The sequence below is a fragment of the Schistocerca serialis genome, chromosome 4 (assembly GCF_023864345.2).
Source record: "Schistocerca serialis cubense isolate TAMUIC-IGC-003099 chromosome 4, iqSchSeri2.2, whole genome shotgun sequence".
Classification (NCBI taxonomy): Eukaryota; Metazoa; Arthropoda; class Insecta; order Orthoptera; family Acrididae; genus Schistocerca; species Schistocerca serialis.
Window position 1 is genome coordinate 520,095,226 of NC_064641.1, and position 16,984 is coordinate 520,112,209.

Sequence of the window (16,984 nt, forward strand, 5' to 3'; positions counted from 1 at the left end):
GCATGCCCACTATACGCCCTCGCTCAAAGTCCGTCAACTGCACATACGGTTCACGTCCACGCTGTCGCGGCATGCTACCAGTGTTAAAGACTGCGATGGAGCTCCGTATGCCACGGCAAACTGGCTGACACTGACGGCGGCGGTGCACAAATGCTGCGCAGCTAGCGCCATTCGACGGCCAACACCGCGGTTCCTGCTGTGTCCGCTGTGCCGTGCGTGTGATCATTGCTTGTACAGCCCTCTTGCAGTGTCCGGAGCAAGTATGGTGGGTCTGACACACTGGTGTCAATGTGTTCTTTTTTCCATTTCCAGGAGTGTATATCCCACACCAGGCCTGTTAACATTGCCAAACACGGACGATACTAATGCATTGTGGTGGCCATTCTACCAGTAGCAGAGAACTGTACCTCTGATCGTTTACATACTCGCCGCTGGTGTGTACGTGTAGGAAACTACATTGATATCCGAACTCTCTATGATGCTTAACTTTGCTTATGAGGCAGTTTATTAGCCAACAGTTTTCCACGAAAGACATCAATATTGATCACTGTCCAACCTGTACTTATGAGGTCGCCGGTTTTAAATCTGTCACTGGTGAAAGTTTTCCACGTTGACACATATATGGTGTGTTGTTAGATGCACCTGAGAACAGTCAGTGACAGAAACTCATAGTGCCAATAAAATATTTAAAAAACAGCATGATGGAGTAATGTCTTTCCTTAAATTTATTGAGGCTGTCGGGCCCACCCAGATGAGAATGATTGGAAGGAAGGTTCTCCCCTAGTCTCCGCCATACAAGCCACCGGTGACCTTCAGTGTTAGTACAGAATGGTGTAAAGCAGCAGAGAAGGAATAGGGACGTGCTGACGTAATACAGTGCCACAAAAAAATTATCACACTCGTTTAGAGTTTCCACTTCACTCAGGATTTATCGTGGAAACAGTGCACATGAAGCACCTGAAATGATTATATTTACAGTTAAATAGCACTAGCGGTTCAGAAGGATGAGGTATCGACCCATTGTGAAACACCCATGTCACCACGTGGGGTAGCCACCGCAGGTGGCAATACAGGCACTCACTCTGACATCCAGTCGATCGTACAGATGGCGAATAGTGTCCTGGGATACATTGTGCCATGCCTGATCGAACGGTTCACGTAGTTCTGTAAGAGGTCTAGGCTGACGAGTCGCACGAGTCGCTTCTCGTCCCGTCAGATCCCAGATTGCAGACAAGTCCGGAGGACAAGTCAGGAGTTAGTCGACCATTATGCTTTTGGAACAACACATTGCAAGAAAGACTGGGTGTTACAACATTCCGTGTATACCGAGCGCTGGTAGCGTCCCCTCCAGAAAATTCAAAGGTGAACGAGAGTTATTGCTCATCGCACCTCAGACCATAAAGTTTGGGAAAGGTGTGCCTGTCCGTAGTCCAACCGGTTCACAAAGGTCCGTATCGACGCGCCTAAGCTCACAAGCCTTTTTATGCTGCTCTTACAATACGACGATGCTGGCGGGCTTCTGTTTTGTGTGGATGTCCACAACCTCGTCAACAGGTGTGGGAATGTTGACGTGACCACTGATACCAGTATCGTTGCACAAGTCGTGCAGCACGCCCAACATGTGTGTCAGTTCTCCGAAGGGACCGTACCGTCACTCTGAAGGTCAAATTTTGACCCTTTTCAAATTCGCTCAGTTGGCTGTAGGAAGCATGAGTGCATCTCTGTGGCACGGTTGCCTTCTTGCTTCACACTTTTGTAACACACTGAGCCTTCTGACTTCGAGCATTTCCAATTGAACGGTAGACGCAGAAGGCGCACTTGTAACAACGTCATTACGCTATTTGTAGGCGGACGACGTTGAAACCATAATTAATATATACTATCCTCCAGCTGGCATGTGCCGTCATCGGATCAAAATCGACGTCGTCTTTCCAGGTACACTAAGGTTTTTTCCAGAAATGTACACCCAGTATCAGCCAATTCTTGTGGTGCACATACGTCACGTCCTATTTGAATTCTTCCAATTATATCGCAGCATTTCCTGTGTGTATGTGTACTCGTTCTTCCAACAGATATGGCATCACATGTTTTCTATACCATGCTAGACACTAAGGCACAGACAGTATATGCACAACGAAACTGGTCGCCGTTTCGATATTTTCACTTCGTGTACATTTATAAGTATTCTGAAAGGTTGAATATAAAATCTTCCGAGTCGCTAGGCCACGTCATACTTCTCTTCAAACTTGTTCAATGCTCGATGTTCCTGTCTCAGCAGAGGTATCTATAGGTAGAGCCGTAAAGTCTGAAGGAGAGTACGACGCAGTCAAACGACTCGGTATATTTTACAGACATTCTTCAAATACGTATGTGGTATAAAGCAAACCAGTGCTTAACAACATTGGTTAAAAACAGTCTTGGTTGCAATTTTAGTTTTCCGTTTTTCAACTAAATGTTTCACCTTATTTAGGCATCTTCAGGTTGATCTTAATTTGGTACTTCTTAGACCGATCCTTTAGACAGTGTAGCTAAAGGGCATCGTCGAATACATCAGGCCAACATCGCCTTCGTTAAACTCAGTATTTACTTTTCTGGATGGACGTGAGTGACTCCAAGACCTGCTTAACGCGTTCCCGTTCACAGGAGCGAGTCCCGCCGACTGTGTAGTACGGGCTGTTGTAAGATTTCTCAGTGCTTAAGGCCTAAAAGCGATCGATGTTCATCGTGAGATCTGTGCAGTCTACGGAGAAAACACTATGAGTGATGGAATGGTAAGAAAGTGGGTGAGAGCATTTAGAGATGGCCGCACAAATGTGCATGATGAACAACGGAGTGGGCGTCCTTCAGTCGTTAATGAAAGTTTGGTGCAGGAAGTAGACAATAAGGTGAGAGAAAACAGACGCTTTACGATTTCCTTCTTGTTGGATGACTTTCCTAATGTTTCTCATAGTGTTTTGTATGGCATTGTGACCGAGCACTTGAATTACCGAATATTGTGCGCACGTTGGGTACCGACAATATTGACGGATGTGCACAAAACCAAACCTTTAGACAGTGCACTGACTTTCCTTGAGCGGTACCACAACGGCTGTGATGATTTCTTAAGCCAAATTGTTACGGGCGATGAAACATGGGTGGCCTACGTCAGACCAGAATCAAAGCAACAGTCCATGGAAGTTGAGCAAGGGCATCGTTTTCCTGCAAGACAATGCCCGTCCGCATGTGGCGAATCAGACCAATGATCTCATCCCATCTTTTCGATGGGAAACTCTAGATCATCCTCCGTACAGCCCCGATCTTGCGCCCAGTGACTACCATCTGTTCCTGCACCTGAAGAAACATCTGGGCGGTCAGCGTCTTCAAGACGATGACGAAGTCAAAACAGTGGTGATGCAGTGGTTAACAAGCCAGGCGGCAGACTTCTGTGAAGAGGGTATTCAAAAACTGGTACTACGTTATGACAAGTGCCTCAGTATTGGTGGAAATTATATAGAAAAGTAGATTAAGGCACAGGCTTTCATGTAAAAATAAAATTATTGAGATATCTTAGCACGTCTTCTTTTAAATTTCTAAACAGTACTTACTTAAAAAACACGCCTCGTATATGAGTGCCAGACACTCTACACCTACTCCTGGAGTTATGTCCTGGTGTGCGCTTTCGTGTGACGCCAGAAGCACTCTCGTGGTTATCCCGCGCACCCTGACTTCAGAACTGTACGTCAATGTGGTAATTTGACCTGTTGTGTTGCATTCATCGAAAGCATTCGAAGGAGTGTTTTCTCACGGGATAACGCTCGCCTACATACCGCTGTTGTAATCTAACATGCTCTACGGAATGTCGACACGTTGGCCTGCTCGATCACCAGGTCTGTCCCCAATGGAGCACATATGTGACATCATCGAATGACAACTCCAGAGTCAGCCATGAACAGTGTTAACCATGCCTATACTGACCGACCAAGTGTAACAGTCGTGGAAATTCTACCTACAAAATGACATCTGCCACTAGTACAACACAATGCGTACACGTTTTGCATTCAAAATCATAGCCGTTTCACCGGTTATTAATGTAGCAGCGTTTCACATTTCCAATGTTTATCTCTTGCTTACATTAAGCTGTGATCTTGTAATGTTAATCACTTACATATGTCACCTCGACACACGTATTACCGAAATTTAATTATTCTGCATTAATCATTTTCGGGTGGTGCGATTCCTACTGTCTGATCTGGTTCTTGAAGGTGGAAGTTCCTCGCCAATATATATATAGGGAAACAAAAACCTTAGGGTATAAATGCAGAACTTTGATGAACACTGATTCATACAAGAAATGTTTCTATGAAACGAAAACTGGTAGCATAGTACCTGAGATAAAGGGGGAGTGGTACAGGCATGCTGAGACTTATTACTAAAAAGAAGTGTAGTTGGAAGTTTCGTGGAACGTTGGTGCAACGAGGGAGGATATGCTCGATCTAAATAAGGACGTGCCAAGAAACCTCCCATGTCCGTTTCAAAGAAGCTTTCCTGGCAGTCGTCTTATCGACTAGGGAAACATAAAAAGATATGGTCGGAGGGAAGATCTGAACCTGCAGTCCCCAAATGTGAATAGAGTGCCTTGATCACTATGTTTCCCTTTTCTCGTCCCCACAAGTCGGTGGAGTCGTGGTGAGGGGTAGGCTAAGTAACTCGAGCAGTGCTGGGAACAAAAGTGATAGGTGGAGTAGAAACGGTTCAACGCTAACTTATAAGGAATGCATCGCGTTAATCGAACAGCAGGGTAAAAACGACTATGTATCAGTGAAACGATTGTTATGAAGTGGCATGTACCCTGAGTTGTGAAAACTATCACTGAGAAAACTGTAGATAACAGTGGCTTTCGAAGAGAACGGTCAGTGTATGAATATGTAAATATTGTTTTACTGACAGTGGAAGCCATGATAGATTTTAAAATCATTTTGAAAATCTGAATCATGGTGTCAAGCAAGTGACGACCTTAAATTTTAGCAGAAAGGGGAAAGGAAAGATTCGGTTTAACGTTTCGTCGATCAGAAGAGCGACAGAGACGAAGTCGAAACAAGCTGGGACTGGACAATGCAAGGAAATGGGCGGTAGCTTTTTCAAAGAAACCCAGTCGGTGTTCACTTTAAGCTACTTACGGATATCCTAGATCTGAATGGCTGGATAGGGATCCGAAATCAACTACTCCGTCATACGGGTCAAGTATTCTAATAAATTAATCACTTCTAACTGCTTTTAACACTAGTGAAATGTTTGTCTAAATCTTTTAGGTGTAGTCGGTTTGTTGCATCGATAATCTGGTCCGTTCATACTAAGATGGCGTACCTATTTTTTGGGCAGCTGATCTGAGTGCTCATTTACACAAACAACAGACGCCTATGTTCTTTTATGGTTATACTCTATTAAATCGTTTGACAAAGTACGTTAAACGTGGTAAAATTATATTGTTGCGTACAGCCCATTAGAATTATTGAAGTAATGAATTTTCGACTGTGTTTTAACTTTGTGGCATGAATTTAACTGTTTTATGTCCCACTTCTTAGGTAATAAGATCAGACCCTAAATACTGCAGCCTAGATTCAAAATGCAAGTGGCACTGAATTTGTGCAACGAGAATACTGGGTATTCTGTGACGTTAGCCAAATAGACGACGCCGGCCGCGGTGGCCGAACGGTTCTAGGCGCTTCAGTCCGGAACCGCGCGACTGCTACGGTCGCAGGTTCGAATCCTGCCTCGGGCATGGATGTGTGTGATGTACTTAGGTTAGTTAGGTTTAAGTAGTTCTAAGTTCTAGGGGACCGATGACCTCAGATGTTGTCCCATAGCGCTCAGAGCCATTTGAACCAAATAGACCACCCACTGTACACGCTGTATAATTAAATATACGATGACAATGGTGTAACCGTTTATAAATGTTCTGTCCATATTTCCTTTCACAACGTTGGTGGACTTACAATGAGTAATAGTGCGAGGGGTATTTTTTCCCAACATTCAATCGGTCGCACACTGAAAACCACAGTGAAAATTAAAAATGTATTATTTGCAAGATTTAGCTACACCTTTTAGCTACTTCTTGGGCAACGACCTTGCCGCAGTGGATACACCGGTTCCCATCAGATCACCGAAGTTAAGCGCTGTTCGGCGTGGCCGGCGCTTGGATGGGTGACCATCCAGGCCGTCATGCACTGTTGCCATTTTTCGGGGTGCACTCAGCTCGTGATGACAATTGAGGAGCTACTCGACCGAATAGCAGCGGCTCCGGTCAAAGAAAACCATCGTAACGACCGGGAGAGCGGTGTGCTGACCACACGCCCCTCCTATCCGCATCCTCAGCTGAGGATGACTCGGTGGTCGGATAGTCCCGATGAGCCACTTGTGGCCTGAAGACGGAGTGGTTTAGCTACTTCTTTACATTGTCGTCGGTCTGACTTAGAACTTCGTTGTAGCGTGGCACTAACTTTCCAATACCGTCGCAGAAGAAGGCAGCTGCCTGAGATTTCCGACGATTCACTACACAGGTCTGTTGCTCGTTGCCTGTGACAAAATAGTGTCATAGCCGACGGTTTATGTGAGCGAAGAGATGAAAATCAGAGGGAACCAAGTCTGGGCAGTATATTTCCCATCGAAAACGCAGCAGAAGTGCACTTGGGGTATGCAGCCGAGAACTGTCATGACAAAGGAAACATATGACAGTTACGTTCTGAGAGCTGCAAGAAATCAGGCGAAACCCTTCAGCAGCACTTCAGACTTGGCTGGAGACACTACTTTCTAGCCACCTCTACGTACTCGCTATGCACTCAAAACACTGCGTAATACACAAAGGTTCACCTGGTTTTCTCTGTTGTTTTATTTCGTGACCGATTAGAAGCTGAAAAAGTAATAGGTCTCATAACTCACTGGAGGTGCCACTTTTAGAATAGCGATTACAATATAGTAGAAAAAATGGCATGATACAATTTTACATGTACACAGGCAGTGTCTCCTCAATGGAAGGAAGAAGAAAAATTAGAGTTTAACATTCCGTCAACGCTTAGGTCACTAGAAAATCTTATTGAGCTACCATGGGAAAGAAAATTGGCTATGGCCTTTTCAAAGCTGCTAAAATTTGACTATACAAGTCCAGGACTTGGTCAGATGCGACTTTATTGAAATTAGTTGCTGGTTTCGACTTTGCTGATAAAGACGCGGAGCACACCACTAGGAGTCACGTCTGTCAGAACTTACAGACAAATCATACATTTCGTATCGTCACATTGAATTAGTTCACGCTTGCACATAGGCAACCCAACAGACAGATTTCCAAAGCGAGCTGGTGTCACTGAACTTTCCGAGCAGCAGCTGCGATTTGAATGAACTGCATATCTGCCGCGTCACAAATGGTGACCATAATGTGCACCGGGAAAATGAGTCAAAACCTGGAGAGATGCTCCATCCACTGAGGTACGAGTCTGTCTATTTTCCATATGTTGTGTAGTTTCCTATAGTTTCCATGCAGTCGTCTTCTGACACCTCACATATACGAATAATGCTCTGTCAGTACTGACTATCATCTAGTGTGTCACTGCTTTAATTATTGGATATGATGATGGCTGTAAAGCCGACAGCAGTAACCAATTTTAATGAAGTGGACTATGATATCGACAAATAAAATACAAAAGCAACAGGTCTCCTCCACAGGTTACGATTTACCTATTTATTTTTTGCACTTATTACAACTGAGTTTCCTATCTTTCAGCCTGTAGTATTTCTTTCTATTTTAAAATGCCGTCACCAGATTGTATTCGCTTGGTTCCAGGAAAATGGTGACATCATCAAGCAGATGATAGCGGCTTACCTGTTATTTGATTAATTAAGTGATATTTGTATGAAGAACTTACCCATTTATTCAGAGGTGAAGATAAATTTCAGAATACGGCATGGTAACGACTCGAAACATGTACAATGCGTCCTTCTTGTATGGCGTCCAGAAAACGAAAAATAACTGTCTGCCTTTCATCATACAAAAGAAGGAAACGCCAGCTGCGACAGAATTACTCCAAGATAGCACGCTACCCAAAACGTATTACCAGGAAACAATATAATGTCCTGTAAAACTAAGCTGAAAGACTGTTGTCGATAATGGGAGAGGTGTATGTACGACAATGTTCGGGCAACCTCATTTCGCTGCTTATATTTTTGTTGCTCTGAAAGTACGTCCAGTAAGTAACAAAACACATTTTTTAAAAGAAGGTTGCTTTTATTCAGCATTCCATCACACCAGATTATTCCACACTGTTTTTGCTAGAAGTCAGTATTTTCCAACATAATCTCCATTCAAAGCGACGATCTTACACCACCTTACTGTGAGGATCTGTATGCCCGCATGGTACCATACCACTTGTTGGCGGCGAAGCCAACTTCTTGCTGCTTCAATAACAGCCCTACCATCCACGTAATGCTCCCAGCGGAGTGCGTCGTTCATTGCGCCAAACAGTTTAAGACGGAAAGCTAGGAATCCAGCGGACACACACCTTTGAGTACCGCAATTGGTGGACAAGTGTGTTAGCATTATCAACAGAGACGTCCAATTGAGCAACCATGTGTTTGATTGTGATCCGTCAGTCACCTCGAATGAGGTGAACATTGGAGGGGTAACAGTTATATGGGTTGGCGGGGGGGGGGGGGGGGGGGGGGTCTGCCGGCACTCGGGAGTTCGGACGGGTGTGCACGACCCTGTTACGATGAAGACGACTCACCGTGCATTTGTTCACTGCCAGGTCTCCGTAGATATTCTACAAAGCGTCTGAAATATCTACGACGGAATATTTTTTTGCATTACTTGTTAACGCCTTTCTTGTTTTCAACAGTATACGATCATCTGGTAGACACTAAGACCATAATTTATGTTACTTACCTTTTTAGTGATATACCAATAAATAGATACATAAAATGTTCTGAAATAGTCTATACGTGCAAAATAAATTTTAAAACTGAAATGTCACCAGATGATGTAGTTCATGTCATACTAACGAAACGGGTTATGCAATAATAAATACACTGTAGCTCCAAAGAAAGTGGTATAGGCATGCATATTTAAATTCACAGATATGTAAACAAGGAGAATACACCGCCGCGGTCGGCAACGCCTATATAAGACTACAAGTGCTTAGCGCAGTTGTTATATCGGTTACCGCTGCAACAATGGCAGGTTATTAACATTGAAGTGAGTTTGAACGTTGTGTTATAGTCGGGGCACGACCGATGGGACATAGCATCTCCGACGTAGAGTAGATTTGGGGATTTAACCGCACGATCATTTCACGAGTGTACCGTGAATATCAGGGACCTGGTAAAACACCAAAAACTCCGACATTGCCGTGACCAGAAGAAGATACTGCAAGAGCGGGACCAATGATGACTAAAGAGAATCGTTGAACGTGACAGAAGTGCAACCCTTCCACAAATTGGTGCAGATTTCAATTCTGGGCCATCAACAAGTGTCAGCTTGCGAACCGTTCAACGAAACATCATTGATATGTGCTTTCGGGTTGATAGCCCACTCGTGTACCCTTGGTGACTGCACGACACAAAGCTTCACGCCTCGCCTGTGCCAGTCAACACAGACATTGAACTGTTGATGACTGGAAACATGTTGCCTGATCTAACGAGTCTCATTTCAAATGTATCGAACGGATTGACGTGTCACTTATGGAGACAACCTCCTGAATCCATGGACCCTGCATGTCAGCAAGGGACCGTTCAAACTGGTGAAGGCCCCGTACTGTTGAGGGGCTTGTGCAGTTGGAGTGATATGGGACACCCTATACGTCTGGATACGACTCTGACCGGTGACACGCACGTAAGCATCCTGTCTGATCACTGCATCCATTCATGTCCATTGTGCATTTCGACGGACTTGGGCAATTTCAGCAGAAAAAATGCGACTCCCCAAACGTCAAGAACTGCTACAGAGTGGCTCCAGGACAACTCTTCTGAATTTAAACATTTCCGCTGGCCACCAAACTCCCCAGACATGTACATTATAGAGCATATCTGTAATGCCTTGCAACGTGCTGTTCAGAAGAGATCTCCACTCCCTCGGACTCTTACAGATTTATGGACTGCCCTGCAGGATTCATGGTGTCAGTTCCCTTCATACATTAGTCGAGGCCCTATACGATATTAGGCAGGTGTATCAGTTTCTTTGGCTCTTCAGTGTATCTAAACAACTTAGTGATAGTTATCAATAATGTAATTACCATCGATCATTTAGGAAATTTAATTTCTTTTTTAAGAACTTAACGACGATTGGAGGAATTAATGTACATTTATTTCTACGTCCTTTTTAATTTTCACGTAGCTGTTAATGATATTTCATAAATAAAACATGGAAACGGCATATTTTGCTTCTAGAGTCACTCTTTCAGTTTTCCAACTACTACGGATAGATTCAAGTGATTAAATTTTGTAAATTTCTATCTCCATCTGCACTTACTTTAGGAAACAGCGCATCCAGAGCGCCAACACCAAACGCAGCGCACCGAATCTGAAAACCATCAGAAACACGATTATTTGTTACTGTTCAAATATAATTCTCTTAATCTATTTATTCCTATTATACAGTGTAGGTGCACAGCAGGTTAAATTTGTTGGGAACAAAATACTAAATTAATGTTGTGTCTACAATCTGGCTTATACAACAGCACGACGGTTTCATGCGTACACTGTGTGAGAAATTACCACGCCCTACAGAGTTACTGTTTGCGCGGCCCTGACGCTGCAAACAGTCATCAAGGACAATGGGCAGGCCGTGCGCTATGATTGAAGCGACATTCATTTACGCTCTGCGCTTAATGGCCGCCATGAATATGTAAAGCGCAGCAAACGGAGGGTTTTGGTACTGCAATTGCAACAGTTTCCCTGTGACGCGACCAATTCTGCCTAATGAGAACGCAGCGGGGTTAGGGATAGAGCAGCGTTAGCGCCCAGACAGGCCGTGTGTGGGTTGCCTCACATACACTTGCGAGCATGCGACTGATGCTGGAAGGAATACTACTCGAACTAATTAGGTACTCTATAGAAAGCGAAACGTTGTTACACGCTCCAAACGTTTCCTCTCTTTTCTCTGACTACCAACGGGCCATATATGTCCCACAATGGGTTATCAGAGACCCAATTGGAATTTGCTGCCGTGTTATTGCTAAGCATCAGTGTCCCATTGGTAACTGGAAGCCTACTAATGGTTAGCAGACTTATTATACTTACAGACTGCACTTGCAGGTTGGTAACCCTCGTCACCAGTATTTTCACATCGAATTAGTTGCTGTTGAGCACCTGTAGCGTGAGTTACAAATTTGTTGGTGGTGATAAGATCCTATGGGACCAAACTGCTTAGGGCATTGTTCCCTAGGCTTACACACTACTTAATCGAACTTAAACTAACTTACTATAAGGACAACACACACATACACACATACACACACACACACGCACGCCCAAGGGAGGACTCAAAACTCCAACAGGGCGAGCCACGCGAACCATGGCAAAGCGCCCTAGATCGGGCGGCTGGATTCTCTGCCCAATGATGTGAGTCTGTTTTCAGTATGTCTTGTAGTTGTTACGCAGTCCTCTTCTGAAACCCTGGAAATACTTATGAATAATCCTGCTTATCCTACTCTCTTCCCCCCCCCCCCCTCAAGCCACCAAACCCTATTGCAAAAGGAAATGGCGCGAAATGAAATGCTCTTCCCATATTGTTACTTCCGACCAAGACGCTAACTAAAATAACCATACATTAATGTTTTTTAAATAAAATTGGTGATAAAAGGGTTAATTCTTTGGCACTCCGCACCCACCACCTCGCGGTGAGCGATACATCGCAGATCGAGGGCAACACTCTCTGGTTCCCACTACGTACCACCTCAAGCTAAATTTTCTACATTCATATACCCGCCAGCCTCAACAACATTGTGAGACGAAGTAAATGATACATATTCAAAAAAATGGCTCTGAGCACTATGGGACTTAACATCTGTGGTCACCAGTCTCCTAGAACTTAGAACTACTTAAACCTAACTAACCTAAGGACATCACACACACCGATGCCCGAGGCAGGATTCGAACCTGCGAGCGTAGCAGTCCCGCGGTTCCAGACTGAGCGCCTAGAACCGCTAGACCACCGCGGCCGGCGATACATACTCATTATATTCTAAAATTATACTCAAATACCTCTCGTCATATCAGCAATATTCATTCCCTAAATTTCTAATGTTTTCACAATTGTTGAAGCAATACCGACCTGCTGCAGTGACTTCAGGAGGAAGTTACTTATGAATGAAAAGCCCTACAGACTCTCTTACACCAGGAGTGTATATAAAATGAATTAAGAGCTTTTATGCTTGTTACACGAAATTTTTACATAGTTAATGTCAGACATTTTAAATTAATGTGATGTCGGTACATGGTTGTTCAGAGGTATCGTACAACAAGAAAAATATACAGCCCTGAAACTTGTTACTTGTCCGGATATAAGAAAAAAAAAACTGTTTCACTCGGCGTGACATTGCATTAAAAGCTGGCGCTAACTTACCCGCAGAGTTGACGAACAATGATAAGTTCCTGAACCGTTCGGCAAAGCACTCTGTGACTCGGTTGCAAATAGCAGGCACGTGCTGGAGGCCCGCCAAGAGCAATTGTGTTTATAGAAGCTGTACTTGGACGAAAATGCCAAGGGTAAGTGCCTCTCTGCGTGCGGTTTTACGACTCAACGACTATCGGTAGATTGATAATAGCTCTGAGTGAATAACTCCCTTTGGTTTCAGTTGGAGTCTAATGCCCGTTCACCACTTCGGCGATGAAGTCATTCACAACGAAACAGTTCTGGGGCACATGCAACGGGCTCCGAAAGCATTTGGTATAGCAGTATCACTTACTGACATTTACATGTCAGAATGTTTATGGAATCATTCTAGCATATCCTTGTAGTATAAGCATGGAAAACTGCCTGAAAGCTAAAAACAGAATTCCTGGCGGTGTACTACAAACCAACAACGTGGATTGGTTTTGGGATTTGAACAATGAACACCTCTGTATTTGACGAAGGGCTTACGTCCATATAATGATTTAGAGGTTCAATGTGATAGACCGAGGTAACATCTGAAACATGTAGTAAATTTGTTTCATACTCTGGGTGTACGTCTGATGAATGTGGTTTATTGTAGGAATTTGGTTATGTAACAGATTTTTCCAATATTTTTGCATGTTTCTTCTTTTTCCCTTGACGAAAATGAATAAAACAGGAAAGTATGAGTAAATCATTGTAGTACATCTCTTTAATGTTATTATATGTTCTTCTATAATTATCATTTTTTCAGTTGTAATAAACACACTAAAAAGATAAACATCCATTTTCACATTAACCGTGTACAGGAAAGTTAATTACAGAGAAGCAAAGGAAAGGGGTTAGATATAGACTATTCAGGGCACAGACTCGTATTTATGCGACATTTCTTACTTGTCTTGGAGTGGCCAATCGATATTTATTTTAGAATCCATATGTTCAGATTTGTCAACATAATTAATTGTCTAGTGCAATTAGCGTCAAGTACTGGGGTTTTGGAAACTTTGAATTACGAACGAAATTTAGCAGTAAGCAGAGAAAGACTCAGTTCGTTAACGAATAGAAAGTACATGCGTTACTATTGCTCTGTCATATTGTCATATTATACTTATGTATCAAAATAACTTGTTTCTTTCACAGTGAAGGCTCGTCTAACTTGATATAAAACCTCCTTGCTAAATGAACTGGGGAGGGGAGAGAACAAACATGTAGCAACAAAAACACAATTTCACCAATGCGGCGAGAAGTGCGTATATTGCTTGGACATGAACCTCAGAATTGAAATGATACTGACTTTAAACGCTACGAGTGTCAATGCTCTTTAATTTCTCTGTCTACAGCACTGTACGCCACAAACCATTCACAAGTTAACATAAACTGATGAAGCAAAACAATAGGACCACCTGATTTACAGCGCGTTGTTTCTACTCTGGATCACAATCCAGAAGCAATTATATCACGGTAGGTTTCCGGTAGTGTGTGGCGTCAGATTTCTACGCACACGTTCGCAATTCCAGTAAACTATGGGGCGGGGGTCTGTGGGCGCGGAGCATGTGCCCGATAGGGTCCCAGATATCTTCCATCGGATTCAGATCAGGCGAATTTGATGGTAAGACATCAACGTGAGTTTACTGCCAAACTCCTCAAATCACTAATACGATTGTGGTCTTGTGACACAGACAGTTATCCTGCTGGAAGGTAATGCGCCGTCGGGAAAGACATAAAGCACGGTAGGATGCATGTGATCCGCAGTTATGTTCACACACACAGACGCCATGGTACTCTCAATTACTACAACAAGTCTTAGGCGAATGTCCCCCATAGCATAACAATGGCCCCAGTGCCCTGCGTCCGTCACATGGTGCATGTTTCGAGGAGCCATTCGCTTAGATGACTGCGTATTCGGACCCGACCTTCGCTTGGAGTAGCAAGAAACGTACTTTCTTCGACCACACGATTCGCTTCTATTGACCTACGGTCCAATTTCGATGTTCCCTTGCGGACCGCAATAGTAAGTGACGATGTGTTTGGTTAGCCGGTATCGTATACTGAGGAACCCCGTGTCCAACAACGTGCACTCAACAGTGTGCTCTGAGCCACTTGTGTCTGCACTAACATTGTAAAACCACAGATTTCTACGTTCTGTGGTGAGGTGTGGGCGTTCAGTTCCTTATCACCTTCTTACGATTTCACTACGCTTTAGATACCTTCCATACAGGCTGAAGACAGTATACGTGAAGAGTCGACTGACGTTATCGTTTCTGAGATGCTCGTTCTCAGGTGTCGGGTCATAGTACACTGTCAAATACGCTTACGTCAGTAAATTTCCCCATTTGTGGCCCGTATTGTTGCTACGCTGATTCAAATGGCTCAAATGGCACTGAGCACTATGGAACTTCTGAGGTCATCAGTCCCCTAGAACTTAGATCTACTCAAACATAACTAAACTAAGGACATCACACACATCCAAGCCCGAGGCAGGATTCGAACCTGCGACCGTAGCGTTCGCGCGGTTCCAGACGCTACGCTGATTCCTCAAACGTCTCTGCTCCGTTTATATACTCTGATGACCAAAACATAAGGAATGTGTCACTACCAGATATCATTGCTCGATGAGATTTGAACGTTACATAGCAAGAACTGCTACAGTATAGTATAGAAGATTACAATTACGAATAACTTATGTTGGAACCGTCTCTTAGAATGTGGAAAACGAACCAAAGACTGCGATTTATTGGCAAAACACCAAGAAAAGGCAACTAAAGAGACTGCCTATTGTACGCTTCTCCTTCCTTTTCTGGATTATTCCTGTGCAGTTTCGGACCCGTATCAAATAGGACTGACAAAGGACATCGAAAAAGTTCAGAGAACAACGGCACGTCTGCATGATTTCAGACTACCTAACAGATCAAAACGAAAATTTCTGTTCCGACACTGACAATGTTGAGTGTTTATGGAAAAAGTTCAAGGCAATTGTAAAATGCGTTTTAGACAGGTACGTGACGAATAAAACTGTGAGGGACGGGAAAAACCCACCGTGGTACAACAACAAAGTTAGGAAAGTACTGCGAAAGCAAAGAGAGCTCCACTCCAAGTTTAAAGGCAGCCAAAACCTCTCAGACAAACAGAAGCTAAACGATGTCAAAGTTAGCGTAAGGAAGGCTATGCGTGAAGCGTTCAGTGAATTCGAAAGTAAAATTCCATGTACCGACTTGACAGAAAATCCTAGGAAGTTCTGGTCTTACGTTAAATCAGTAAGTGCCTCGAAACAGCATCTCCAGACACTACGGTATGATGATGGCATTGAAACAGAGGATGACACGCGTAAAGCTGAAATACTAAACACCTTTTTCCAAAGCTGTTTCACAGAGGAAGACCGCACTGCAGTTCCTTCTCTAAATCCTCGCACAAACGAAAAAATGGCTGACATCGAAATAAGTGTCCAAGGAATAGAAAAGCAACTGGAATCACTCAATAGAGGAAAGTCCACTGGACCTGACGGGATACCAATTCGATTCTACACAGAGTACGCGAAAGAACTTGCCCCCCTTCTAACAGCCGTGTACCGCAAGTCTCTAGAGGAACGGAGGGTTCCAAATGATTGGAAAAGAGCACAGATAGTCCCAGTCTTCAAGAAGGGTCGTCGAGCAGATGCGCAAAACTATAGACCTATATCTCTGACGTCGATCTGTTGTAGAATTTTAGAACATGTTTTTTGCTCGAGTAACATGTCGTTTTTGGAAACCCAGAATCTACTATGTAGGAATCAACATGGATTCCGGAAACAGCGATCGTGTGATACCCAACTCGCTTTATTTGTTCATGAGACCCAGAAAATATTAGATACAGGCTCCCAGATAGATGCTATTCTTCTTGACTTCCGGAAGGCGTTCGATACAGTTCCGCACTGTCGCCTGATAAACAAAGTAAGAGCCTACGGAATATCAGACCAGCTGTGTGGCTGGATTGAAGAGTTTTTAGCAAACAGAACACAGCATGTTGTTATCAATGGAGAGACGTGTACAGACGTTAAAGTAACCTCTGGCGTGCCACAGGGGAGTGTTATGGGACCATTGCTTTTCACAATATATATATAAATGACCTAGTAGATAGTGTCGGAAGTTCCATGCGGCTTTTCGCGGATGATGCTGTAGTATACAGAGAAGTTGCAGCATTAGAAAATTGTAGCGAAATGCAGGAAGATCTGCAGCGGATAGGCACTTGGTGCAGGGAGTGGCAACTGACCCTTAACATAGACAAATGTAATGTATTGCGAATACATAGAAAGAAGGATCCTTTATTGTATGATAATATGATAGCGGAACAAACACTGGTAGCAGTTGCTTCTGTAAAATATCTGGGAGTATG

The 16,984-nt window shown here is 43.6% G+C and overlaps 1 protein-coding gene across 1 annotated transcript in view; it reads right to left on the minus strand.

Moving 5' to 3' along the window:
* Positions 1 to 10,545, minus strand: part of LOC126475244 (octopamine receptor beta-2R) — a 785,384-nt gene extending 774,839 nt beyond the window's left edge. Inside the window, exon 1 of the mRNA XM_050102934.1 lies at positions 10,493 to 10,545. The gene's annotated coding sequence lies outside the window, so the exon portion shown is untranslated. The remainder of the gene's footprint in view (positions 1 to 10,492) is intronic.
* Positions 10,546 to 16,984: the final 6,439 nt, after the last annotated feature.